Source organism: Canis lupus, chromosome 12 (assembly GCF_011100685.1).
Source record: "Canis lupus familiaris isolate Mischka breed German Shepherd chromosome 12, alternate assembly UU_Cfam_GSD_1.0, whole genome shotgun sequence".
Lineage (NCBI taxonomy): Eukaryota > Metazoa > Chordata > Mammalia > Carnivora > Canidae > Canis > Canis lupus.
The window spans coordinates 46,491,523-46,518,645 of record NC_049233.1 but is presented as its reverse complement, the minus strand read 5'-3'; the positions used below and the strand labels follow the sequence as shown (position 1 = coordinate 46,518,645).

Below are 27,123 nucleotides of genomic sequence, written 5' to 3'. Positions count from 1 at the left end.
TGAGAGAGAGAGAATGAGCAGGGAGAGGGACACAGAGAGAGGGAGAAGCAGGCTTATCCCAGGACCCCAGAATCATGACTTGAGCTGAAGGAAGATGCTTAATTGACTGAACCACCCAGACACCCCACAGATTTAGCTTTTAAGAAGCTACTAAACTGTTTTCTAGAGTGACCATACCATTTACATTCCTATAAGCATTATATGAATGATCCAGTTTCCATGTACTCTTATGGGCATTTGGTGTTGTCACTATTTTAATTTTAGCAATTCTGACAAACATGTAGAGATTCTGATTGTGGTTTTTATTTTATTTTATTTTATTTTATTATTTTATTTTATTTTATTTTATTTTATTATTTTATTTTATTATTTATTTGAGAGAAAGAGAGAAAGAGAGAGTGAGTGCCAGCAGGGACAGGGGCAATGGGAGAAGGAGAGAATCCCAAGCAGACTCCTTACTGAGTGGGGAGCCCAATGTGGGGCTCTATCTCACGACCCTGAGATCATGACCTGAGCTGAAGTCAAGAGCTGGTCTCTTAACTGACTGAACTTCCCAGGTGCCCCTGATTGTGATTTTAATTAGATTTTCCCTAATGACTAAAGATATTAAATATCTTTTCATGTGCTTATTTGCCATATGTGTATCCTCTTCAGTTAAATGTCTCTTCATGTCTTTTGTCTATTGTCTAATTGGATTTTTTTTTTTACTATTGTATTTTGAGAGTTTTTATGTATTCTAGATACTGGTCTTATCAGATATTTGCTTGTAAATGTTCTTTCTTACTCTGACAGGTCTTTTCATCCTCCTAATATTTTCATTATGAGGGTAAAACTCATTTTGATGGAATCCAATTGATCCATTTTTCCTTTTATGGATGATACTTTTGGTGTCTAAGAATTTTTTACCTAGCCCTGGATCTTGAAGATTTTCTCCTACCTTTTAAAATAAAAGTTTAATGATTGTATGTTTATATTATAGTCCATGATAAATTGAGTTTCTGTGTACAGTGTGAGGTCTAAGTTCAACTTTTTTTTTCTATCTGCAAATGTCCAATTGCTCCAGCACCATTTGTTAAAAAGGCTACATTTCTTCCATTGAATTGCTTTTACATCTTTGTCAAAACTCAGCTGGGCATATTGATGTGAATCTATTTCTGAGTTTCTATTATGTTGCATTATCTGCTTTTTGAGATATTTTTGAACATTTTTAGAATTTCACTTTGATTCTTGTATAGCAATTTTGAGAATGTATCTCTTTATATAGCTTTTTTTGTGGTCACTGTAGGTATTATGTTGTATCTATTAGTACTACTTGTGTCATCATTTTAACTAGTTGAAAAGAATTATAGATATCTTAAAATGACTTATGTTCCTCTATCTTTCACTATTTATAATTGTTAAGATATTTCCTCTGCATACATTTAGAATTTTTGTTTCAATCATCAAACATTGGAGCACCTGGGTGGCTCAGTTGTTGAGCATCTACCATTGGCTCAGTCATGATCCTGAAGTCCTGGGATTGAGTCCTGCATTGAGCTCCCCACAAGGAGCCTGCTTCTCCCTCTGCCTATGTCTCTTCCCCTCTCTCTGTGGCTCTCATGAATAAATATATAAATAAATCTTTAAAAAAATCATCAAACATAACTAGAAATCTCAAGAGCAGAAGGAAAGTCTATCGTATTCATCCTTATTTTCACTTACAGTGTTTATTCTTTCTTCCTGATGTTCCAAGTTTCTTTCTTTTAATGTTTTCTTTCAGTTTAGAGTTTCCTTTGGTATTCTTTAAGGGGAATTTCTGCTTACAAAAATCTTAATTCTCCTTCATTTGAGAAATGCTAGTTTCCCCTTCATTCCTGAAGGATATTTTTGCTAAAATGGGATTAGAAGTTGACAGTTATTTTCTTTCAACATGTGAAAAATATTGTGCCCCTTTATTCTTCACGGTTTCTGATGAGAAATCTGCTATTATTTGAATTGTTCGCCTATTATAGGTGAGATTTTATTCCTCTCTCACTATTTTCAAGGTTTTTTCCTTTGTGTTCAGTTTCATAAGTTTGACTATGCTGTGTTTTGGCATGAATTTCTTTGAGTTTATTCTGTTTAGATACGCTCAGCTTCTTGAATCTGTTGGTTTATGTCTCCTGCCATATTTGAGAAGTTAAAACCATTGTTTCTCTAAGAACCTTTTCAGCCTACCCTCTTTCACCTCTCCTTTCTGGAACTCTGATGATATGAAGATAAGTTCTTTTGTTATTATCCCACAAGTCCCTGAAGCTCTGTTTATTTCTTTTCAACCCAGTTTCTCTCTATTATTCAGACTGGGTAATTTCTCATTTCTAGTTCATGGATTTTTTTCTCCTACATTCTACTGTTAAACTTGTCTATTGGCTTTTTTTTTGCAATTTAAAAATAATTTTTAGTTTTAAAATTTCCACTTGATTTTTCTTAATATCTTCTGTTTTTATGCTGATGTTTTCTGTTTTTTTAAATGAATGTCCATAAATGCTCATTTAAGTATTTTTTTTTATCATAGCTACTTTAAAATCTTTGACAGATAAATCAAACATCTCTCTCATCTCTGCTGACATCAATGTACTCCAAAAGGCAGTCGGCCTTTCTTTTGGCTACTAGAAAGTGAACTCTAAACCCTTAGTATTCCATGTCTGATAGTGTGTCTTTTCCTGAGGGCTTTGATCACTGGAGAGTCTTACAATGTGATTTGTGATAGAGATTTTGGGCCACACAGCATCAGTTCCATCACTGACAGGCCTAGAGGCTAATAGTCAACCATATAGGCAGTATGTTATTGAGCAGCAATATAAATTCTGTAGAGCAAAGACTCAGTTATGAGCTTCCCTGGTTGAAGATACTTGCATATTGTCACATGTCAATGCCAGGAGAGTAATGTTATCCTGACTTTATGGGGAGAGACATGGGAAATTCTGCATTTGGTACTTTTCCTGCACTCTGCCATATGTGCTTCTTCTCTTGGCTGATTTTAATATGTATTCCTTCCCTATAATAAATCATAGCTATGAATTTAACAACTTTCAGTGAGTTCTATGAATCCTTTTAGTGAACATTCAAATCTGAGGGCAATTTTAGTAACTTTCTACACTTGTAGTCCATGTCAGAAGTAAGGATAGTCTTTCAGATGGCTAACAGACACATGAAATGATGCTCAACATCACTCATCATCAGGGAAATACAAATCAAAACCATAATGAGATATCACCTTATGCCTGTCAGAATGGCTAAAATTAATACAAGAAACAACAGGTGTTGGTGAGGTTGCAGAGAAAGGAGAACCCTCTGGCACTGTTGGTGGGAATACAAGCTGGTGTAACCATTCTGTAGAACAGTTTGGAGGTTCCTCAAAAAGTTAAAAATAGAACTAGCCTACAATCCAGCAATTATACTACTAGGTATTTACCCAAAGCTACAAAAATATAGATTTGAAGGGGTACATGTATCCTGATGTTTATAGTAGCATTGTTAACAATAACCAAACTATGGAGAGAACCCAAGTGCCCAAAGACTGGTGGATAAAGAAGATTCAGTATATGTATGTAATATATATATAATGGAATATTATTCAGCCATCAAAATTAGTGAAAATCTTAAATTTGCAACGTGGGTGGAGCTAGAGTGTATCATGCTAAGTGAAATAAGTCAGTTAAAGACAAATACCGTATGATCTCACTCAAATGTAGAATTTAAGAAAAAAAGAAAACAGAGACCATATGGGAAGGGAGAAAAGAAAAAAAAAGGAGAGAGGGAGGGAGGTGGCTGGGGGATGAGCTAGATACATGATGAGTTTTAAAGAAGACACTTGTGATGAGCACTGGATGTTGTATATAAGTGATAAATCACTGAATTCTACTCCAGAAACCAATATTGCACTGTATTTAACTAACAACATTTAAATAAAAAAAAAGTAAAGATAGTCTTATGCAGACTGTTTCCTCTAACTTTGCACTTGATAAAAACTCCCACAGCATCTATTGATCATCTCTCTCTCTCTTTCTCTCTCTTTTTTTTTAAGATTTCATTTATTTATTTGACAGAGAAAAAGAGAGCACAAACAGGGGAAGGAGCAGGTAGAGGGACAGACAGACTCCCTGCTGAGCAAGGAGCCCAGTGTAGGCCACAATCCCAGAACCCTGGGATCATGACCTGAGCTGAAAGCAGAGGCTTAACCAGCTGAACCACCTGGACACCCCGATCATCCTTTTTTTTTATATATTAAAATTGAGATGGTCCTTGTTATTTGTATGATGAAACTTTTTTATTGCAACCTGAACATTTTGGATTTTACATTATGAAATGCTGCATCTTATTTAAACCTTCTCTTTTAGATGGCTTCCTCTAACCCAGCTGGTGAGGGAATGGGTGCACTGCTTATCTTGTTACTGTCAGGTAGAGGCAGAAGTCCAGGTTCTCACTGTACTCCATTGACACTCAAGCTGGGGAAAGCTCCTCATAACTGCTATAGGCAGTCAGAATTTCAGCTCACCTGTAACTTCCAATGATACTGCTGTGGTGGGAGGGTAGCTTTGTTATTCAACCGGGGTAAGAATACTGTTTGTCTTCTCCTCTAAACCTCTTCTCCTAGAAAGTGGGGGAGGAACAGAGAGGCCTGTCAAGTGATCTTCACTGGTACTACAGTTGGTGGGGTTCTGGTTATGACCTGACTGCCTACTCCACATCTCTGATACCTCTCCAACAGGGAAGTTAGGGCATCTCTTTATAGCTTTTCAAGGATGGAAGTCAAGGCTTCCCACTCAGTTTTTGCTGTTGTGGGTGGGGGCAGAGCCACAGTTTTTTTCCCGTGGTGTTTGGCAGTAGAACAATTATTGCCTGAAGTTTTGTTTTGCTAGGTTGCTCCTTTATTAGTCCTTTGGCTAGGAAGAGCAAGAGTGTAGTGGGTTTTTATCTGGCTGTGCATTTGTCTGTCTTTGATATTTCTGGTTTTCTGGCTTCTTCAGTTCCATGTCCATGATACATAAAGCCAGAGAAAACCCAGAGAACCAGATAACTCACCACCATGTTGTTTCTTAGGTCCCAAGGTCCCTATGGTCTGTCTCCTTCTGTCCAATTTTCAGCGTTCTTATTTGTTTTACATAGAATATCAGGATTTGTACTTAGTACGAGGAATAGGGAAAAAAGTATGCCTACTCTTTCTTCTGGAAGCAGAAGCTCTACTCAATACAATTTTTAACTCTGCTATTTTGTCTGCTATTGAGACTTCTTAACTTATCTTGCTCCCTTTTCTGAGTTATATCTCTTTTTCCCTCCTATCATGTACAGAATTCTTACCAGCTTAATGTATCATCATAGCATTCCCCCAGTTTGTATTAGTTTGACCTGGGTTAAGTTATGAGGGTCTTACTATTCTTCCAGAGGCATCAAAGAGAAAATTATTATCTTGGAATTGCATATGCTTTGCAATGAACTCTTGAGGGTTTGTTTAAAATCTTCTTTTGGTTCATTAATTAAATTGGAAACTTCAAAATGTATACTAACATCCTACTTTTAATTTTTGGCAATATAGCAAGAAAACTGAAGTCTTAGTTTCCTTTATTTAAACACAAAAATACATTAATCCAATTCTGTAAAAATAAAAACATCTAAAGGCACTTAAGGATGTTAAGAAATATGATCTAAATTGAAATAATATTCAAGGGCTGCCTGGGCAACTCAGTTGGTTAAGCATCTGCCTTCAGCTCAGGTCATGATCTGGGGGTCCTGGGATTGGGATTGAGCTCCGCATCAGGCACTCTGCTCAGTGGAGAACCTGCTTCTCCCTCTTCCTCTGCTCCCTTCCCCACTCCTTTACCTCAGTCACTCTCTCTTGAATAAATAAATAAAATCTTTAAAAAGATAATATTCAATTAGATTTATACTATTGCTTTAAAAAATGTGTCAGATATTTTACATTAAGCTTTACCCAGAAAGTTGTTTTAGAAACTATTATATTATATTATATAGATATATATTTTTAGATTACTATCGGGCTTTCACTAAAGCTAATTCATAAAAGATTCTAGTTTTTAGTAACTTTTAACATACTCTTATCATAATACTAATTTTATTAGCAATTTCATATTTATATCACATTTAAATAAGCTTTATGATTTAATCTTAATGTAGAAACTAAACTTTCTGTGAAATTTACATGTATCATGGCTTCAAATGCTCAGTGATGCATTCTGTAGTAACTATAATCATTATCACAGAGAAAAATATTAAATTATTGTTCTTTAGAATTAATGTTAAATGTAAATCTCTTCTTATACATTACTTTAAAATCACATTTTAAATTTTAAAAGACATTGTATGTATAAATCCAAATTTAGAATATATTTTGTAGAAAAAAAATAAATGTTTGTATCATGATTTACTGAAATATGGGGATAGTTGGGTCTTATCCCACCTCTTTGATTGGTTTATAATACAGACTTTTCTATTTGCTTATATTAAAGTGACAGGAGTTTTGTTGGTTGGGTGGTTGGTTAGTTGGTCTTAAGACTATGAAGCAAAAGAGTATAATTTGTTTAAAAACACAGTTACATGTGATACACTTTTAGCATGCAAGCATGTTCATAGATTACCAAGTCTCTTTGGCCAAACATACGCACAAATGGGTAACAAGATTCAAACAATGTCCTTTATATTTCTACCATATAAGCTTTAACATTTTAATTTATATTATTCCTTCATAATTTATTTCTTTAATAAATTAGAACTTCATGATATCAACCAATCGGTTTAGTATTTTTCCAAACATATAATCTATTTTGAGATCTCAAAATATTTGAACATGATTTTAAAGTCTACAAACAGGGCAGCCGGGGTGGCTCAGCAGTTTAGTGCTGCCTTCAGCCCAGGGCCTGATCCTGGAGACCTGGGATCCAGTCCCGAATCCGGCTCCTTGCATGGAGCTCGCTTCTCCCTCTGCCTGTGTCTCTGCCTCTCTCTCTCTCTCTCTGTATCTCTCATGAATAAATAAATAAAATCTTAAAAAAAAAAAGTCCACAAACATATATGTTTATATGATTTATGGGACTTTACCATAGATAAACAAAGATTATCTCATATGTTAACCGGAGGTTTTTTATAGTTAGGCATATTTTTCATTTTTTTATTTAATACCTTTTTCTAGATTAGTGTTCCTTATTTCAAATGGAGCCACACATTTCTATCCCATGGACTAGCCATGCCCTGGATTTAAACTAAACACTTACTTATTCATTCTGTAACCTAACTAACGTAAGTTTGCTTCTTGGTGAGCTTCATAGACTACACTGATAGAATTGTCCCACAAAAGAAACTTAATTTGCAGCAACCAAGAAGATCATGAGGAATAACTTCCAGAGCCATGACTTCCTGAGAAAGAGTGAGTGGGTTTCTTCTATTTGGGGTTAAGGTGAATATTCAGAAAAGGGAGTTTTATCATTGCATGTGGAGGTACATATAAGATTGTGCATGCCTATGTAGGAACCATAGCTATACAAGCATCATGTTATGTTAATGAGGATTGTGCTCCTCCTTGGGTGGAGACTTTAACATTATAATGAGGAAGAGGTAACTATCTGTCTTTTCCTAGTCCATCTGTGCCTGTTTGAGTCTATAGTGCAGCTAAACTGGTCTAGGCCACTGGAGCTCTTCTTCATTGCCTCTAAAAGAAGTTAACATTTCTGTGAAAAGATGGGTCAGTGGGAGTCTTGCTGGTGACAGTTTTTACCTCATTAACCTCATGAACCCAATGTTTCAATCCTGCAAAAGCAACTCAAAATGTACATTAGGTCAATGTTTACTTTTGAAATAGCACTGGGAGTTTCACCATTGATTTACTGTCTCTGATATGGTTAGGCTATTTTGTGTCCTCATAGAGACTATTAGTTTTTGCATTCCCTTTGTTCCCTTAAACTCCTTAACTACTGAGGTGTTTGCATTTCTTTGTACTTCTGACACCTTCTAGGAAGTTCCACAAGAAGTATATTAGGACTAGTAGGAACTGGTAAGGCATAGATCATGGAAGAATGGGGGGCAGGTGGATAGATGGGGACCTAAAATGATTATCTTGTGTCCAAAAGCTATGTCTACTCTTTCTTTCTCTGGGGACCTCTAACTCTTTCTGCTAAAAATTCTAATTTGTAATTAGTTTCTAGCCATTCAAATATACTCTGTAGTAGCTACAATAAATGCTACTGTTTTTGGAAAGGCTATGGAGAAGATTGCCTTTGCTTTTAGGATTATTTAACTTACCAATTTATGAATTAAACCTCTATTTTGTTATTATGCTTGTAAGTTCAACTTACAAATCTTGTGTTTGCAAGTCTAGCAGTATTTAAAAATTGCTTTAAGGAGGTTTTAATTAGTACTTGGTCCTTTTTACAAATGTATTCAATCTAGCATGTATAAACAAACCATACTGCGTCTACAAATTTAAAACATATTTGATCTCCTTCTCAAGTACTATGACTGAGAATAAATATCATCCTCCTCAATATGAATCCCAACCAGCAACTTTCCTTTAGTACCACTGTCATTAAGTAATGAAGTCAGAAATTGTCTTCTCTAGTCTATATCTCTGTGATAAATTCAAGCTTTCTGCCCCCCCCCTTTTTCCCCAGAATTAATTGCAGAGGTAAGCTAATTTGCAATACACCAAATCATCTGAGAGGTTTCTCCTTCCTTAATGAGATAATTTAACCAAGCCAAACATCTTTCTCTGTTCACTGGACAAATTCCTTCTTGATGGATTTTAACTTGTGTATAAACTGTGTCTTCTTCACTTAGTAACTTCACTCCCCTGCAAATCCCTGTAATTACTTAATCTTTAAATATTTTGTTTTAAGTAGGCTCCACACTCAATGTGGGGCTTGAAATCATACCCTGAGATTAATATGTGCATGCTCTATGGACTGGGCCAGCCCGGTGCCTGACTACTCTTTAAATTGTCAGTGATCTGCTGCCTTGCCTGGTTGGGGGCTAAAAGGAGATGTAATCAAACCAATATGAGTTCACTCCTTGGTGAGTGAAAAACTGCACCAGGTTGAGTTGTCAAAGAAAACTTATTTACAGCAAATAAGATGATCACAGATAATGGCTTCCAAAGCTGTGACTCCCTGGAGAGAAGGTGAATGGGTTCCTTTTGTTTAGGGTTAGAATAAATATCAGAGAGGGAAGCCTTGTCCTTGTATGTAGAGGTGGGCATAAGGTCATGCATATGCTTAAGGAAACATGCCTATACACATATTGTATGTTATGTGAATGAGGCTGAAGCTCCTCTTTGCACAGAGATTTTAGTATTATTTTTTTAAAGATTTATTTATTTATTTGAGAGAGAGACACACAGAACATGAGCAGGGGGAGGGGCAAGGGAGAGGGAGAGAGAGGGAGAGAAGCAGACTCCTCACTGAGCTCAAAGCCTACATGGGGCTCCATCCTAGGAACCCAAGATCACTACCTGAGCTGAAACCAAGAGTCAGATGTCAATAGACTGAGCCGCTCAGGTGCCCCAGAGATTTTAGTATTATAGTGACATAAAGGTAGTTGTCGGTCATTCCAGAGGTCACTGTATGGTCCATCTGTGCAGGCATAAGTCAGGTGGGTTTCACTCAAAAGGTCTGGGTAGTCTGGGCCAGCAGAAGGTCTTGTCAGGGCAGTTGTCATCACCTGAGGGATGGTTTTGAGTTTCATTCACCTGAGTTAAGAAGTAAGCCTGAAAGGGCTTAAGGAAAAATATAAGACAAAGGTTAGTGAGTGTAAACAGGAGGGCAGTGAATGCAAGGTCTTATGTCAGGAATCTAGCTGTTGACAGAGACAGTTCTCTATTAATCACTTGAGCTACTTTCACTTATAATTTTCATATTTTTCCAAATATTGATAAGCATCCTATCACCATCATGGCAACAATATTTTTCTCTATTTTACTTCCTACAATACGTATGCCGAGATAAATATGAAGTAGGAGAGGTAATAACAATCTCCCTCCCTCAATTTAGACCATCTTGCTGCTCCTGCTGTTCTAACTTTTCACCAGCAGATCACCAAGATCTGTTTTGAATAGCCCCCAGAGTTCCTTCTGTCTACTTTTATACAACATATGCATTTAGATGAACATGGGAACAAGTCCATGCTGTTTTCTCATCCTCAAATTTTTCCTTCTAGAAAAGATATTTGTGTCTTGCTTTTACTTAACAATCCATGTAAATGCCACCATACTTTCTGGGCCACATTTTACAACTGATTTGAGCTAATTTGGTTGTTTACAATTATTTGGGGTTTGGGGGGGCCTTTCATAGAAATAGATGAGGATTATAGGGCTCCTCCCTACAACTATCTCCCTCCCAGGGAACAGTGAAGTCAGACTCAAACAGAATTTTGCCACATATGCAACTATTTACTATCACTTAGGTGCAAAAACAGTCATAGAAACCACTGTAAACACTTTCCTTTTTAGATATTCCAACCACACCTTGAATGAAATGTTTAATGTTTATTCAAAAAAAGGAAAAGAAAAGAAAAGCTTGGATTCTGCTAATAGGTGTCAGAACTCTGAATCAGGAATGGATACAGTACCCTTTGGAATCAAGCCTCAAATGCTATTCTGAAGAGTATAAAACTTCTGGGCTTATTAGATTCTTACATCCTGTTTATAGAAAAAAATAAGCTGTGTCACTAAAATAATTTATATATATTTATAACATATTTATATATTCTCCTAATGAAATTTTACTAATGCAAATCTTTGACTAATGTCTATTAGGTTAATAAACAAAATCTTTGTTACTGGTCAGAAACCAAGAGAGCTGAGCCCTGGAAGCTTTTTTTTTTTTTTGTCCTGGAGGTTTTGGATTAAACTCTATATAATCCTCCTCCCTGGAGTGTGTTTTCCCAATTAAGACAATAACTACCCCCAGAGTATATAGATTAAAATCACATCTCTCTCTCCCTCTCTCTTTCTTTGTCTCATAAACTCATGCATACATGCACACATAGAGCATTATATCTATGTTTAAGTATTTTATTTTATTTTTTCTAAGTTTTTATTTAAATTCCAGTTAACATACAATGTAATATTAGTTTCTGCGACTTATCACTTACAAACAACACCTGGTACTCATCACAAGTGCCCTCCTTGATTCCCATCACCTATTATACCCATTCCCCTGCCCACCTTCCCTCTGTTAACCATCAGTTTGTTCTCCATAGTTAAGAGTCTCTTTCTTGGTTTTCCTTTCTCTCTCTTTTTTTTCCTTCCTATTTTCATTTGTTTTGGTTCTTGAATTCCACATATGAGTGAAATCATATGGTATTTGTCTTTCTCTCAAATCTGTTCCCTAAATAACAGCAGGAGTGCTTTTCTTCAAGCACAATAATGATTATACAGAGATCTAATGACCTAATGATCATACAGAGATCTAAGCTCTAGTTGCATATATAAACATATAAAATAAATACATACATAATGTACAATTCCATAATAAGAATGTTAAGTGAAAAAAACAAATCATTTAAGAATATGTGCAATCTAATTCCATTTTAAAGTCAAAAAAGGCAAACCCAAATATATACGTATATTTCTTTTTAAATAAACTTATTAAGAAACTATTTACATAATTTACTAAACATAAAACTATACAACCTGAGGAATTTTCAGAGTGAACACAGCCACCACCACACTGGTTAAGAAATAAAATATTACTAGCACCTCAGAAATATTTCTTTGTACCCCTTGCCAATCAGGCATTCTTCTCTCCTTTTAGATGTAACTAACTATATGATTTCAAATATAATAGATTTCTCTGTTTTGCACATGATGTAAATAGAATCATATGGTATTTATTCTTTTATATCTGATTTCTTTTAAACAACTTTACATTTGTAGCTTTTAAATTTCACATATGAATTAAATTGTATGGTATTTGTCTTTCTCTGACTGACTCATTTCACTTAGCATAATATTCTCTAGCTCCCTCCACATCATTGCAAATGCCAAGTTTTCATTCTATTTATGGCTGAGTAATATTCTATTATACATATATATACCACATCTTTATCCTATCCTTAGTCAATGGATGTTTGGGCTCTTTCTATAACTTGGCTATTGTTGATAATGCTGCTATAAACATTGGGGTTGCATTGAAGTATTTTAAAGTAAATGTTGAGATTTCAATAAGAAAAAAAGGAACAATATTGGTGAAGGCTGAGCAAGGCAAATCAAACATTATTTTGAGAGAAGACCATGAGGACATGGAGGACTTCTGATTCTACCATGCTAGAGGAGCAGAGCTTGGGAGACAAGGTTAGGCTAGATTCTGGTGAATATGGAGAATCAGACTGAAAATCTGGACTTGACCTGAAAGGGCATCTGTTCTCCCCAGAACTTAGGTTGAGTAATCATTTATTCATTCAACCAATAACTACTGAACATTGCCTGTAAATCAGAAGCAGTATTGGGCATGGAGCATTCACAAAATAAGTAAGCTCTTCATTGGCAAGGGAGGAGAAAGGAATTACAGTAATTGGACCCTTCTTTGTGCTAGTCTGTGTGTTACATGCTTGAATGTATTATCTCATTTAATTATTATAAAAACTTCATGATATTTTATGTATGTATGTATGTATGTATTTATTTATTTAAGAGAGAAAGAGGGTGCAGATGAGGGTGGGGGGAGGGGAAGAGGGACAAGAGAGAATTCTAAGCAGCTTGCCAGCATGGAGCCTGGCATGGGGCTTGATCCCACAACCCTAAGATCATGACCTGGGCCAAAATCAAAAGTCAGATGCTTAACTGAATGAACCACCCAGGCACTCTGAGATTTGATTCATTATTATTATTACTTTATAATTATCTGAAATTAAAGGTCAGATAGGTAAAGTACCTTGCCCTAAATCCCAGGTATTCAATAGTGCTGTAGGCATTTGAATTTAATTCTCAATCCAAATATCTGATAATACATCAAGTAAACGTGGGGGTATTTGGGTGGCTCAGTGGGTGAGCATCTGCCTTTGGCTCAGGCTGTGATTCCAGAGTCCTGAGATCAAGTCTCACATCAGGCTCCCCAAAGGGAGCCTGCTTCTCCCTCTGCCTATGTCTCTGCCTCTCTCTGTGTCTCTCGTGAGTAAATAAATAAAATCTAAATAATAATAATAATAATAATAATAATAATAATAATTAATAATACATCTCCCCCGCAAACCCAAACAAACCAAAAAGCAAAAAAACCAAAGTCATTTAATTTGGGTAATTGCTTAAGATAATATTATACTAGCAAGAATGACATAATTCAGTTCTCTAATGTGTCACTCTTTAAGAACCAGCTGCCAAAGGGCTATAGCAAATCTGAACAGGCAAGAGGATCCCCAGTGTTACTCTCTGACAGAGAACAGAGAAATACAAATTTGCCAAGTGGTTTTATCCAACAGTAATCAACACATATGTGTTTGTCACTTTTGAATTCAAAGACCATTTTTGTATGCATTCCTTCTTTTAATCCTCACAAAAATCCTCCTATAGAATACATATATAACAATACATAATATAAAAATATTTATAATTTTAATTGATATATCCATCTACCTATATAATTTTACAGATGTGGAAAACACTTCCAAAATTATACCTAGCTCTCTATCTTAATCATTTAAGTTAGGCTATATCTAAACTATCTTAAATCCTGTAATTATCTGAATTTTTAATAGCTCCTGGGAAAATTCCCAATGTTAAAATTCATGAATGTTAAAAATAAAAAAGAAAACCAGAAATAACTGATATATCTCAGACTTCAGTTCAATGACACTTTTTTCTTTTCCTTTCCATTGGAAAACTATTTGAAATGAAAATTCATCTGCAATATAAAGTATTTATGAAAATATTTAGTGTCCAATACATAGTAGGTTTTAGATAAACATTTATCAAACAATTGATCGCCTTCCAGGATTTTTAAGTAAACTGTATCCTTTAATAAGAAAGTAATATTTCCTTGAAGTTGACATCCTCCCTTTAGACAACAATGGATTCCACTCAAGTTTTTGAAAAACTATTGTCTTAGATAAGAATAACCTCTTGAAATATGTTTAAGTCTTAGCTAATGTATTTTTTATGGAAAAAGCAATGACCTTTTAACTTGGTCTACATTGAATATTTTCAAATTCTAAATTAGTGGAATCTGATTATTTAAAAAAAACATTTTATTCTCCCTCACAATACAGTTTAAATGAATGTTTTTCAAAGTGTGATTTATAGGGCTCCTTGGGGGGAAAAGTTTCTGTGCTGAAACACATTTGTGAAATTCTCAACTAAAGGATACATTTAATATTTAATCTATTTAAGATTTTCAGGACTTCACAGAACCTTGATTATAGGTTATTTTATTCTCTGAAAGAGGGTTCTAGTATGAAGAATTTCTTTAATGTGTTTTCCTGCAAGTGTTTCAAGTAGAGAATGTTGCAGAGATGTTGTGCTCTTCTTAGGGCCCTGACACTATTTTCCCACAAGATTCCTTACAACTCATTTTGGTGATATTCCTTCTTCCTTTATCTTAATTCCAAAATTGTATCCATTGCAAAATACGTTTATTCTAAATTGACACTTGTTCATTATCTTAGTTGCCTCCCGAAGCTAGACTCTGAGAAAAGGATGGAATGGATACAGTTTATTTAGGGGTACAGATATCATCAGGGGACTGGTGTGAATGATTTAGAGAAGCACAGACAGCCATTAAGGGACATGCAATTAAACGAGCTCCTATAGTGGACAAGGAAAACTTGATCCTCAAAGGGAGCTCTGGAAATTTACCTCAGAATTATCCCAGCAGAAGGGCAAGAGAGGTAGGGTATTTAGTCCCTCATACCACTAGTTTCTGTTAAGGGCCCTGAGGTGATATTAATTTCTTAATTTGGAATAATTTCTGGCCCTCAGCAAGCAGGCAAATTAGTTTCTGATAGCCTAAGGCAACTCTTTAACAAAGATACAAGATTAGATTTTTGGAAAAAAGTCAGACTGACATCATAGCAATACAAAGGGAATTCCAGGGGACACAGGCTGAGGAACCACAGCATCTGTCAAAATCAGGAAAGAAGTGTTAAGCAACGTTTGAGATGGTAGCTGCTCCATCAGCATGGGTGTTTGAATGACTAGGATTAGCAGAGCAGCCTATTGATTGGAAAGAAAGCAAAAAATCTTTGTTGTTTGAAATCACTGAAATTTTATGTTATTGACATTACTTTATTGTTATTGAGCATTACCTAGTTTATACTGACTGATACACCTGAACTGCTTGAATCTATTTTCTATGTTAATAAATCTGTAACCAGAATGATTTCCCTTTGTGGGGGCAAAGTTTATGGACCATTACAGAAAATAATGGAAATAATCTTCCCTAAAGATAGGTCACCATTGTCTTTCTACTCATGAAATGAAGGAGAATTTTTTAAGTAATATAGTGCCTAATTTCAGAGATGAAATATTTGTGTTTGGGGCACACAAATTTAGTCTGTCTAAATAATATCACCACGCTTATTTCAGACAGGTCATTAATTTGTTTCATAATAAGACTAAAATATTGAGACCATAATTTTACATTTTATTTTTTAATTTATTTCTTCTTCAGTGATTATTATGATAAATATCTGAAATTTAATTATAATTATGTAGGATGACATCTTCGGGCATTTTAATCTATAGATAAATCAAAATAAAGGACTGACTTATAGAAAAATATCAATATGTTTATTAATGAAAGAAAGAAACTTTTTTTTTTAATCCTACTGGTAATGACTACTAGACTAGTAATGACTACTAGGCTGGATAATTAAAAAATATGGATTTTTAGGGTCAGAGAGAACTGGATTCCAATCCTGACTTCCTGTGAAGCCTTGAGCAAGTTACGTGAACTCTTAAATCATAGTCCTTTCATCTATAAAATGAGCATAAAAATAAATCAGAGGTTTGTTGTGAGAATTCTGTTAACTGAGGAATATTAAGCACCTAGCATAGAATCGAATACAGAGAAATCTCTGGAAGACATAAGCTAGTTTATTTTCATCATGGATTCAGTTTTTATTTTTGTCTCTTACATTCTTATTTATTACTTTATAATCTATATCCAGTTAAAACACATTTTTGCTATTTAAACTGTTTCCCTATTTATACCCAGATACAGGGGGAAAATGTCTATTTGATAATACTCCAAAGGAAGAGGCAATTGATTCTAGGTCACAAGAATCAAGGCCAATGCACCAATTATTGTCTGTCTGAGGGAGAATATACTTGGCTTTCCCCTTTTAAGGATTTCTGTCAATATCACTCAAGGAGTGACTGGTAGGTTGGGATATAGAGGCTAAATTCCAACTTCTAATATATTTTGAGTTTAATAATCCTTTTTTCTTTCTGAAGGATGGAAGTTTAATCAGAATATCCAAAACTGAGGAAATCATGTACTTCATCATTTATACAATACCCTACTCTGGAGAAACTGCCTTAGATTTTTTAAGTATCTTCTTTTAGAAACAGCTGTACTATTTAGGATCCACAGCACTGCAAACCCTGGGAAATATCATTGCCCCATTATCTGGGACTGAGGTATCCAACAGTGACATAGTAACGGATGAGAAGAAAGCTAGCCCAGTGTGATGGCTGAAGCTGCAGCTTTCATCTGCTGCCAAATGCTGATGATCTAAGGAGTACTTTGGATATACCTGTCAGACATTTTTCCTGCACAAGAGTCTTTATACACCAGACATTCCGTTCTTTGCCCTACTCCCAAAGATCCTTTTGGTGATATGGATATTTTACCTGGTCTTGGATGTTATCTTGCCTCAAAGATGAAACAGAATAACTGGCCTGTATTTTAACTGAATCTACCAACCAATAATTATCTATTGGAGCAACATGTTCTTAGACATTCAGATACAGGATAGGCAGAAGAAAGCAGAAAATGATTTAGTCAAGTCCAATGCAGGGCAGTCAGAGTGCTATACAGCCATAAAGGGCAGCAGAGGGATGTGTGTCTTGAGAGGAGAAGGAGGGAGAAGCCAGACTATTAAAATAAAGTAGCTTGATACCCAAGTCTAGCTAAAATGGGACTCAAGCTCTGACTCCCTACTTGCCTGTCTAGGTGCTGTGGTTACAGAGGTATGAGCAGAGTAAAAGACTGTGGCCAGGGCTGGCTTTCTTCAGAGTAGGAGGATGAGGGCTGTGAGCATTTATTATCTATGAGTGGTGCTAAAAGCAATGTGCTCTCTCCCCACCAACCTTAGGGCATATCAAGCATACTTAATTTTCTTCGTGTTTTTCCAAAGGTCTTTGCTCCTCACTCCTTTATGTTTCTAGACAATTAAAAAAAAAAAAAAAAAAAAAAGAAGTGAATGTTTATTCAGTATAAGAAATTCCAAGTAAATTACAAATTGTAAAAATTTGATAAATTCCACAGGGTCCTAAAGCCCAAAATAATAACAAATTACTTTTATTACTTGTCAGATCTAACTCCACAATATTTTTACTTATATTTTTTGGCTGAATAAATCCTCAGTCACTTTTTTCTGACAAATATTTTTGCATTCTTTCCATTTTTAATTTATTATTTTTAAAATTTATTCCAAAGTTTTGAATTTGTTTGATACAGATTTTTCATAATGTACCAGTGTCCTAGAACTTGAAAGATAAACAACAAAACAAAACTGGAAAACCTAACACAAAATATTTTTCAATACGAACAGCATACTGTCCTTTAATTTACTTATCTTTTGATGTAATAACCTTGCTTTCTACAAAGAATTGAGAAGTCTATACACAGAATGAAAGGAAGAGGAAAATATAACAATTTTATTGCAACTTTAATGAGTTTTTACTCCGTATTTGGGGCTAAGTGGTAGATTTTATTCCAACAGAAATTATTTACTTACTGTTAGAATAAAGGCTGTCTGCCTCCAGAGAACAACTGCTTTCTCCCTTCTAGTTCTCAATTTTTGCAATTCTCAGAATTATCTCTTAACCCTTATCTTCTGAACTGCCCATTTTCTCTAGATGCTCTTCTAACTTCTTTGCCTCAACCTGCCCTCTTGATTCCAGTTTATTGATGAGTCCTAAAGCCTTTATTACGGCTGTCACAGCAGGAGCAACAAGGCACTGTAACCATCACCACAGGCCTATGCAAATTTTCCCTTCTCTATCTTACACAACAGGACTCTTTTCATGTCAAACATTTCAGAGAAAAATGCTTGACTTGTTTTGGGGCTAACTTTTTGGTCATAAAAGGCAGAGGATAAAATCTACATGAAAACACTATTTTGTATGATTAAAGACTGATTTTTTTAATTTTTTATTTTCAATCCTCAGGATGATCCTCCAGCTTGAGTTTCTGTGGTAGGCTTCTACCACATTTTTGTTTAGGTCTGGAAGATGTTACCTAACCCCAGGAAATCTGCCTTTGTTGCTACTATATAGTCTGCTCAGGAAGATGTTTATGAAGCTTCTCCATTAAAGGTGTATGTCCCTAGGGGCACCTGGGTTGGACCAAGAGTCAGTTGGTTAAGCATCTGACTCTTGACCTCAGCTCAGGTCTTTATCTTAGGGTTGTGAGTTTAAGCCCTGTATAATGCCTCTTTCTCTCACTCTCTCTCTAAACACTAAAAACATAGGTGCCTGAGTTCCTGCAGGGAAACTTACCTGTTGCTTCCTAGTATCATTAACACTTAAAAAAAAAAAAGGTGGAGAGGCAGCATGGTCGGTTAAACGCCAAACTCTTGGTTTCAGCTCAGGTGATGATTTCAGAGTGGTGGAATTGAGCCCTGTGGTGGGCTCACAATCAGTGTGGAATCTGCTTAGTATTTTCTCTCCCTCTCCCTCTGCTCCTCCCTCTCCTCCTCCTCCTCCTCCTCCTCCTTTTCTCTCTCTCTCTCTCTCTCTCTCTTTCAAATAAATAAATAAATAAATAAATCTTAAAAAATATAAAACGGACATCCATTGAATGCTTTTTGAGGCAGGGTTCCCTGTCAGGTCTGCTCACATTTCTCAGCTTGCAGTTTAAAGAACTGTGATGGGCTTCAAAAACAACGGGCAGTAGATAAACTTTTCCTATTTCTCTCACAAAGTACAACTAAAAAACTCTGGACATTATATATCAAACATGTATAAGAAGGTGAAAAGAGATGGAGAGGGGAAGGAAGCCTAGCTAGAGGTCTTGGGATGTGAAGAATGTCATACTGGTAAGTTTTCTGGGTCTCTGTTTTACCTCCTATATCCCAGACCTGGAACCAAAGAAGTCAACAATCTGAAATGCCAGTGCCATAGCCAAAAGAAAAAAAAAACCCTCTGTACAACCTGCTTTCTCTAGCCAAAAGATCAGGAAAGGAGCAACCTAGCAAGACAGAAAACCTTTAGAAATCAATAACTGCTGAGTCCTGTTGAACACCACAGAAAAAACTGTAGCTCTAGCCCTGCCCACATCAGCAAAGGCCAAGTGGGGAGCTCATATTTCCAACTTTTTAAGGTTGTTATAAGGTGTAGCAACATCCACACACATGTAGTGTCACAGAAGCCCATGTAGACAGCTGGGACTTTCACCGTATCAGCCTGTAACAAACCCTTCTCCCCTCAGTGCTAGTAGTTATTTGTCACTATCTGACAGTAATGAGGATCCCTCCCACTCTGTGCTGGGATATTGTCAGGGAAGTAGGGGAACATCAGGACTTTCACCACAGTCCACTGATAACAAGCTCTCCCTTCAATACAGACCACATGGGGAGCCTGAATACCCACCCCCTTGCAACAAAAATGAGGAACTCCCCTTTTTCAGGTATCAACAGAGGATAAGTAGGGAACCTAAACTTCTGCTTCTCCCTGGAGATAATGTGACAATGTCTCAACTTTTCCTTCCAAAATAGTGTCAAAAAATAACAGTTGAAACAGAAGTTTTAAGTGAGATTTAGGTTCTTGTAACACAATACTCTAAATGTCCAGATTTCAGTTGAAAATCCTCATTATACCAAGAGCCAGGAACATCTCCAACTGAGTGAAAAGGGGCAAGCAATAGATGCCAGCATTGTGATGACAGGGATGCTAGAATTATCTGTCAAAGATTTTTAAAGTAGCTATAATAAAATTCCTTCAGTGAGCAATAGCAAACACACTGGAAATAAATAGTAAAAAACAGAAAGCCCCAGCAAGGAAATAGAGAGTCCCAGTAAAGAAATAAGAAATATAAAAAGAAAATTAAATGGATTTTTTAGAACTGAACAATGCAACAACTGATATAAAAACTGCAATTGGTGAGCTGAACAGTGGAATGGAGAAGGCAGAGGATAGTATAAGTAAAACAGAAGTTAAAACAATAAAAATTACCTAATCTAAATGACAGAGGAAAAAACAGACTGAGAAGGGAAGGAAGGAAGAAAGAAGGAAGGAAATAGGAAGAGAGGGAGGAGGGAAGGAAGAGAAAAAAAAGAAGAGAGCCTCAGGAGCCCATAGGACTACAACAAAAAAATCTAACATTAATGTCATTGGAGTTCTGAAAACACACGCCTCAAAAAAACTTGAAGAAATAATTGATGAAAATTTGTAAAATTTGGCAGAGACATAAACCTACTGATTCAAGACGCTGAGCAAACTCTACACAGAATAAACTCAAAGAAATATGCCAAGATACATTATAATTAAAATTCTGAAAACTAAAGACAAATTAAAAAAATTGGAGGCAGCTAGAGAGAAAGAATACTCTACTTATAGAGAAGAATAATAGAAATCCACCAGATTTCTCATCAGAAACCATAAGGCCAAGAATATGGCATACTGTTATTTAAGTACTGAAAGGAAAAAACTCTCAACCTCTCAATCCTGTATCTGGAAAAACACCCTACAGGGATGAAAGGGAAATCAAGACATTCTCAGATAAAAGACTAGTAGTATGAGAATTTGTCACAAGCAGACCTACCCTAAAATAATGGCAAAGGAAATTCCATAAACAGAAAGGAAACAATAAAAAAAGAAAAAAAGGAAAAAGGAAACTTGGAATATCAGGAAAGATGAAAGTAGGCAGTAGCAAAAAATATATGAAAGTACAATAGGATTCTCTTCTCCTCTTGAGTTTTCTAAATTATGTGTGGCAATTGAAGCATAATTATAACACTATAATTAAATATAACATAATTATAACACTATATAATTAAGTATATCATAATTAGAACACTTTTGTTTTTTTTACTGAAGTTCGATTTGCCAACATATAGTATAACACCCAGAGCTCATCCCATCAAGTGTCCACAAGTGTTCCCTCCTCACTGGGTGATGGACACTGAGGAGGGAACACTGTGGTTTTAACTGTATGTAGAGGAAATATTTAAGACAATTTTATTATAAATGAGAATGGGTACACGGATGAAAATGGAGGTAAGATTTCTATACTTCACTCAAACCAGTAAAATGAATGACACCAATAGTTTAGAGACTATATATATATATATATATATATATATATATATGATAACAGAGCAATCACTAAAAAAAGCTATAAATGAAATGTACCTAGAAAAAGACAAGTGCCATAAAAGCAAGCAGAGAAAGAGTTTGATAAAGAGCAAAAATTAATGAAATTGAAAACAGGAAAATCATTAATAAAATAAATAAAACAAGGAGTTGGTACTTTGAAAGATCAAAAATCAGCAAACTCTTAACAAGACTAACAGAAAAAGGTGTGAAGGCACAAATTGCCAATATGGAGAATGAAATAATATCACTACAAACCCTGAACACATAAAAAAGATAACAAAGGACTACTCTGAAGAATCCTGTACACATACATTTGACAATTTAGATAAAATGAACCAATTCCTTGAAAAAGATAAATTGCCGTATTTACCCACGATGACGTATGTAATTTGAATAGCACTGACATCATTAAGAACGTTGAATTCATAATTTTAAAACTCGAAAAAAGTAATCTCTAAGCCCAGATGATTTCTCTAAAATATTCTACCAAACATTTAAAGAATTGACACCAACTGAAGACAATATCTTTCAGAAAATAGAAGAGAACCTTTCCTAACTCATTTTATTAAGCTAGTATTACCTTGATAGCAAAATCAGAGAGACAGCAGAGACAGACAGACAGACACACACACACACACACACACACACACTACAGACCATTATCACTCATGAATATAGGTGTAAAAAACCTTAACAAAATATTAGAAAATAAAATTCAGCAATATGTAAAAATAATAATACACCATAATCAGTTGGGGTTCATTCCAGAGATGCAAGGCTGCTTCAATATCTGAAAATCAATAAATGGTTTTTACTATATTAACAGGCTAAAGAAAAAATTATATACCTTATCAATTAGTGGCAAAAGAGCATTTGACAAAATTCAATGTTCATTCATGATAAAACCTCTGAGGAAAAATAGAAATGGAGGGAAACTTCTTCAACTTTTTTTAAAAAGATTTTATTTGTTTATTCATGACAGACACAGAGAGATATGCAGAGACATAGGAAGAGGGAGAAGCAGGCTCCCCTTGGAGAGCCTGATGGGGCGCTCAATCCCTGGACTGAGGATCATGCCCTGAGCCAAAGGCAGATGCTCAGCTGCAGTTCCTCCTACTTGTGCTCTCTGGCTCTCTCTCTCTCTGTCAAATTATCTCAAAAAAAGTTTAATTAAAAAAAAAGAAATGATATGCCATCATACAGAATAAAGCAACAATGGACACTCAACATTAAACGTACATTCTGGTAGGATATTCTCTGTTTTTCATACATGCTGTCACACACACACATACATGCACACACACACACACATGTATGATACCGGTTCCCTGTGAGTAGATTTTAATTCCTACTCAAAATTTTCTGTGAATCTCTTGACAATTTTCCATTTGACTTTCCATTTGACTATCTATTCATTGATATAGTCAAAATAAAAGCAAACTTGTTGTCTGCCCTTAGATTAGAACCAAGGTATCTTCTTTCCTTGGTAATAATTCTTATAATCTTTTTATTAAATGTACCCGAAAATAGGTGAAAGGTATATTTATTTGTAGACTGTTCATTTGCAGTCTGGGAGAGAAAATAAGAGAACTGTGCTACTACTTGGCTTCCAGCCCATCTCAGCTTCTGACCTGAGACACTGATTTCCATCTGCATGACAATCCTCCCTCCCAATGGGGAGGAGCATTCCTAAATGCTCTGTAAATCCCATCCCATCAGTGCTGGGCCACTGTCCCCACAATCCCAATGGCCCTCTTTGCTTCCAAACATGTTATGGGCTGTGTGTCCCGCTGGCCTCTAGGACCACACAATTGCTCTCTGTCACAGGAGCCCTATTACAGCAGATGAGGCCTCAGGTTCTTTCCAACCCTAAATGTTCAGGATTTAGTGAGAGCAGCTGCTGTTTTTCTCTCTTTCCTCAATTGCTCTGCTCTGCCAGCACACTAGAAACTTAAATTTTGCCTTCTCAGTAATGACTTCATTCGTCCTGTTTTGGTCTGACCTGGGTTCTGTTTCTGGCATTGCCATGTATTCACTATACTATGTGACTAGAGGGAAACATACAGTTTCTCTTGGCAACAAGTTCTCTATTTTTAAATTGATGATAATAACAAAATCAATGCCCACTGTGTCAACCTCACAGCACAATGGTGAAAATCATATCAGATAATATATAAGTAAGCTCAAGGCAGATATTAACTATTATATAATATCAGGTCTAGAACTGAGCCACCCCTTTGTCACAGCAAATTGGGGAGGAAGACCCCCGTGCCCTTTGGCAGTCAAACATGCAACACTTCAGAATCATGTGAAGTGGAGAGAGCACCAGGAGAGAGTCACTAACAGTAATCCAGGGTTACATTAACTTCTTCACAGGAATTTTATTTTGGTTTTTGTTCCCTGAAAGATTACCGCTTCCTCTCAGCTGCTCCTGTATTTGTGTAAGCCACGTGATGAAGAAGAACAAACACAGACTCTGGAGTTTGATGTCTAGGTCTCTGATTAAATCCAGACTGTCACTCACAGGTTGTATTACTCTAGACAACCCATTTAACCTCCCTGAACCCTAGTTTACTCTTCTGGAGAATGAATATCATGCTTTTCTCAATTTTTGTTTTGACAACTGAATAAAATGTGTATAGTAACCTATCTAGCTCAATAACTGACACAAGTAAGAATTCTATATTAATATTAACTCAATCTTATTTTTATAAAAATTCGGTAAACAAAGAGCTTAGATTATACCCAATGTGGCTTTCTTTTGTTTCAGGGCTGGAAAAATGAGTAGGAGAGCAGATATCTTCTACCTGGGATAGATGATTTGAGGCTTCCCTGCCTTTGCACATTCTGCTGCCTACATTGCTTGAAACCCACCCCCAGTCCACTCTATCTGACTAACCCAAATCCCTCTGTAATACTCCAGTGAGTCATGCTCTCCCTCAGAAAGCCTTCCTAGATCCCTCTGGAAAGGCTTATATATGCCTCCTGTGTGCTTCCTCATCCACAGGTCTCTCTATTTATTTAGAAAAATAAGTTTACTATATGCCATCATATTTCACTGAAACTGTCCCTCCATCTTGCCAATAATAGTACAAGGGATGTGTAATAAATAACTGTTGTCAAAACAGCCACTGAATTTCTAATGTAAAAAGATTTTCACCTTTTCCCAGTTTTCCTAGGGCCTCGAACTTAAGAGCTATTTTTGTTATTTGTATGTGAATGTCAAGCTGGAGGGAAGTATGTTCCAAAGAGCAAGGGATTGTCTTGCCTCATGGACTTTTAGTTTAATTTGCTAGGTAGACACAGCCACATTAGTCAGTAAGAAGAAGTGGAGGGCTTGAGGGCATTTAAGAGAGCTTAGTTGGAGCAAGGAAAATACACCAGAAGCAAAGGGAAGACAAACACTCTAAGGAACTCCATGATATACCAGAGATGGTAAGTCAGGAGAGATTTAGTGACAGCCATTGTGGAGAAAGCACATCTTTCAGCAATATGAAAGGTCAGCCAAGAAGTAATTGCTAGTTTACAAGCTATATATATCTCATTGTCATCTTGGCCCTGGGTTGGGCAAATGGCCAACGTCTTGCCTATGGTTTATCTAACTAAAGAAGTTCTAAATTCTGGAGCTTGAAAGAGTCCTTCATTTGCAATGAATCCCAATTTATATACTTACTTGGCTTATCTCTTATTATTTTTTAATTGGGGTATGATTCTTGGTTACCACTGCACAAGCAAAATATTTTTAATGTATTCATATTACAAAAACTCAATACTAACTATACAGAGCCCTGACATTCAAGTAGAAATTGGGTTAAATTTGAGAATCTTCTTGCTTTCCTCTCTTTCTTGTTCTAACTGGGATTGAGATTCTTTCCCAAAGTTCATAAGTCTGTTGCTTAAATCATGGTTCATCATGTTTTCCTGTTTTGTTTTCCAGTTTTCTTGTCAATAATATTTTATAGCCCCCCTAATACAAAAGCGATTTTCCCCTCTTCGGTTAATTAATTAATTTATTATTTTTTAAAGATTTTATTCGTTTATTCATGAGAGACACAGAGAGAGGCAGAGACATAAGCAGAGAGAGAAGCAGGCTCCATGCAGGGAGCCTGCCCGATACGGGACCGGGATCATGCCCTGGGCTGAAGGCAGGCACTTAACGCTAAGCCACCCAGGTGTCCCTCCCCTCTTTGGTTTAGAACATCTATGTAATTTAAGATTTTTGAAGTGTGGGTGTTGAAAATTGAGAAAGTACATAGAGATTAAAATATGATGGCATATTGAGACATCTAAACAATTGGAGACATTAGTCATTTTATAGCCTTAATTAGTCAGCATATGAAAGGAGAAGATAAGACTCTGAAAACAATGAACATAAGTGGTACCTTCTCTTCTTCTATTGTTAATGTCTTTGGTTGTTTCTTATGGGATGTATATTGTTTTGGTAATGGAAAGTGGAAGTGGTGGCTTTAAATTATAAAGACTGAACTATGTTTATAAGAAAAGTTTAGTTAAAATGCTACTTTTCTTTGGAATATTTTAAGATCATCTTTGGAATAGCATCCATAGCTTATTTATCTTTCAATTTCAAATTGAATATTTCTTGAAATTGTGCTATGTGCCCAGCATTGTTAGAAGTTCAAAAACAAAACAGCAAGACTCCTCTGTCATCTAAGAATGTATGGTTTCTGAAAGAAACAAACTATGATGGAACCATGTGATATATGATGTGGTCAAAACTCCAGTGGAGGTACAGGCAAGGATGCCTTCTGAGATAGAATACTCAGGTCTTACTGCAGATCAAATAAAAGCTGTCATAGAAAGGATCCCTCTCTGATGTGATGATGTGTTAGTTTTAATTATAACAGTATTTCCCTATAAATCATTTGTTCATTTATAAATTCCAACAAACACTTATAGGGTGCTTGCTATGGTCTGGGTCAGGCCCTGGAGATTCAGAGATGGCACATTGCCTGTTTACCAGGAGGTTCCAGTCAAGCTTAACAGAGAGACAAGCAACAGGTCACTGCAGTTCAGGATGTGTGCTGGGTGATGTGGGAGCACATAACAGGGTAACTAATGAAGGCCTGTGGGTATGAGAGGTTTTCAGAGAGATAATATCTGAGCTGATCTTAAAGGAAGCTCTCGCATTAACCAGGGGAAGAGGGATGAAAGGGGCATTTCCAGGCAAAGGGAACAACTGTCTGTGCAAAGTCCCATAGGCAAGAGAGAGCAGAGCATATATAGGGCAATGTACAGCAAACACAATGGAAAGAGGAAATGATAAATTGATGAGATTGGAAATCTTCACAGAAGTCTGACTTTATTCCAAAGGCAAAAAAAAAAAAAAAAAAAAAAAGCATATTCTCTTGCTTAAAATCCTTCCATGATTTCCTGTTACCTATGAACTGGAGTGTTTGGGAGTGCATATATATATCTGTCTCTGTGTCATGAGAGACACATATAGAGAGAGAGGCAGAGACACAGGCAGAGGGAGAAGCAGTAGCCTGATATGGGGCTCGATCCCGGGTCTCCAGGATCAGGCCCTGGGCTGAAGGCAGCGCTAAACTGCTGAGCGACCAGGGCTGCCCTTAATAATGTTTTTTAAAAATTTTCTATGTTTTATG

At 36.0% G+C, this 27,123-nt stretch overlaps 1 long non-coding RNA gene across 2 annotated transcripts in view; it reads left to right on the top strand.

The window, feature by feature from the left end:
- The window catches only part of LOC119874212, a 69,945-nt gene that overhangs the window by 39,520 nt on the left and 3,302 nt on the right, over positions 1 to 27,123 (top strand). For both annotated transcript variants that reach the window (XR_005367990.1, XR_005367991.1), the window contains exon 2: positions 23,907 to 24,025. This is a non-coding gene — a long non-coding RNA (uncharacterized LOC119874212). The remainder of the gene's footprint in view (positions 1 to 23,906; positions 24,026 to 27,123) is intronic.